This window comes from Cyprinus carpio, chromosome B22 (assembly GCF_018340385.1).
Source record: "Cyprinus carpio isolate SPL01 chromosome B22, ASM1834038v1, whole genome shotgun sequence".
Taxonomy (NCBI): domain Eukaryota; kingdom Metazoa; phylum Chordata; class Actinopteri; order Cypriniformes; family Cyprinidae; genus Cyprinus; species Cyprinus carpio.
Window position 1 is genome coordinate 12,571,758 of NC_056618.1, and position 2,301 is coordinate 12,574,058.

At 35.4% G+C, this 2,301-nt stretch overlaps 2 protein-coding genes across 2 annotated transcripts in view; one reads left to right on the top strand and one right to left on the bottom strand.

Annotated features, from left to right (window-relative positions):
• Positions 1–2,301, bottom strand: part of LOC109103223 (NLR family CARD domain-containing protein 3-like) — a 1,793,396-nt gene that overhangs the window by 1,130,289 nt on the left and 660,806 nt on the right. The gene's annotated exons all lie outside the window — the stretch shown is intronic.
• Positions 1–2,301, top strand: part of LOC109070511 (ribonuclease inhibitor-like) — an 862,999-nt gene that overhangs the window by 631,989 nt on the left and 228,709 nt on the right. The gene's annotated exons all lie outside the window — the stretch shown is intronic.

Here is a 2,301-nt window from a genome sequence, read left to right on the forward strand (position 1 = left end):
GAATGTCCTTTTTGTTCTGAAAGTGAAACTGTTTTTCATTTGTTTGTGCAATGTGCACGGCTGGGAAATTTGTTCACTGTCTTAACCCAATGGGCATCAGCCATAGGTGCTCTTATCACCTGTTTATATGTGGACCAAAATACTCAGTTAGTCACAAAAACGCTTTGGTTTTATTAAATTATGTGTTTGGTATTGCCAAGTTGGAAAACAAGGAAAAATAAGATGTTGGGCAAAGACAGTTTAGATCCCTTGTTCATGTTTATGGGGTTGGTGAAATCAAGACTTAAGATTGAATATGCATACTATAAACTGCTTGCCAATGTTTGTAACTATATGGGCTGTAAATGAGGTACTATGCACAGTTAATGAAAATGATGATTTAGTGGTCAGTTTTTAACTATTTTGTTGTGATCGGCTAAATGTTTCAATTGTGATTTATGAATTGTATGAATGTAAAAGTGTTACACAGTTTGGTTTTACCTATATGGTATAAATAAAGGAATTTAATCCTCTCTCTCTCTCTCTCTCTGCCTCTCTTGGTGTGTGTCTCTTAGTTTTCCTCTCTCTTCCTCCCACTCTTTCCACTCTGGCAGGTAGCTGATTGCCCTTTCCAGCTGCACCTACTTACCGGCTCAAGGAGAAGCAGTATAAAAGCTGAGCAGAAAGTTCAGAAGATGAGGATTTCTCTCCAGGGCATGCCCTTTGTCCAGCTCAGTTTGGTGAAGCCTTTTTGAGTTCTGTATCGTCATTATCTTCATTCATCTGAAGAACTGCTGCCAGAAGCCCTAGGTAAGGGAGACATACAAAATGTGCAGGGCAGGGGGTCCTCCAGGACAGGTTTGGGAACCACTGCCCTGGGTAACCGTTCTTGCTCTGTGTTGAGCAAGGTACTGAAAGATACTCAGCCTGCAGCTTTGCTGTTTTACACCTATTTAGTTTTTTCCCTGTTACCAATTGTTTAAGCTGTTACTCTGTTGTTTGATTGTTTTCCTTTTGGAAGCTGGGTGCCTTTTCTTTTGTTCTATACATGTTTTTCTCCTGGTTTGAGGATTAGATGGGGAGTGAGTGTATATATATTTTTTTTCTTTCATTTGACAGATTTAAAAAGAATCTAACCCCCAGAATAGAAACCCTTTTGGTAAAAACCCTCAGGTAAATGCTCTTCTTAAACCCTTAATATTGTTACGTTACCTTTAAACCCCTAGACAATGCTCTTCTTAAACCCTTAATATTATTATCATTATAAGAATTTGATCAAGTCATATCAAAGCCTCGGTGATCCACTTAACACAATTAATATGGCCTCTGAGGCAGACATCTCATTCAAGAAAAATTAAACCTCTTTTATTAGCAGTGAACACATAAAATATTAAACAAGCATAAATTATAAATTGTATGAATAAATGAAGGATTAATAGCTCCATGCATGACTATTAATCAGTGTGGCTTATATAGGGTTCTTGTGGACTACAGATCATATGATAAATATAAAGATCACAGATAATATAACTCTGGTCACAATGATTGCTTTTCACAGTTTTAATAATTTTGCAGATCCGTTCATCACTGTCATCATTTTGCATGGATACAATATAAAGTCACACAATATAAAACATAAAGAATCTAAAAATATAAAGCACACAAAAAAGTATAAATCTTAGACAGACGGTGTAAATCTTAAGTGTGTAATGCTCAATTAATTATTTTTTATTCAGTGCAAGTAATATAGTTCACATTTTTAAACCAGTGAAATACTGCATTAAAGCTGTACTTTATAAAACATCAGAACATTTAAGAATGAAATCAATATATTTATGCAAAATTCCATCAGGTACAAAGTTATATACTGCAACAAAGTAAATTAAATAATACATTCATAAATCCTGGGCTCAGCAATTGGCTCGCTTATATGCACTCTTAGCACATGTCAAGAGTTTTTCCAAGAATACAAGGAGAAGGATTTCTTTGTCTTTATCAGCAGGTTTGCAGGTTTTCTGAAATAAAGTAAATGTCATGGTTATTCTACTTAAATAGGACAGTGGTATCATAGAGAAAACATCAAGTTCCAGAGTTCAACTTACCACATGGCGCTTGTTATACTCGTTTAAATTCCTCATTAGTTTCTTGTCAGTACGGAAATGCTCAAATTTGGCACCAGACCACAAAGAAACATTCTCTTTCAGTTCATGCTCAGCCTGGCAGAAAAACTCACCCTGCAAAGATATTGAAATCACAGGTAACACTAGTGCTTGAGTCCTCAGAATTAGATTGTTAGCATTAAAAAAAAAAAAAAAAAAAAGG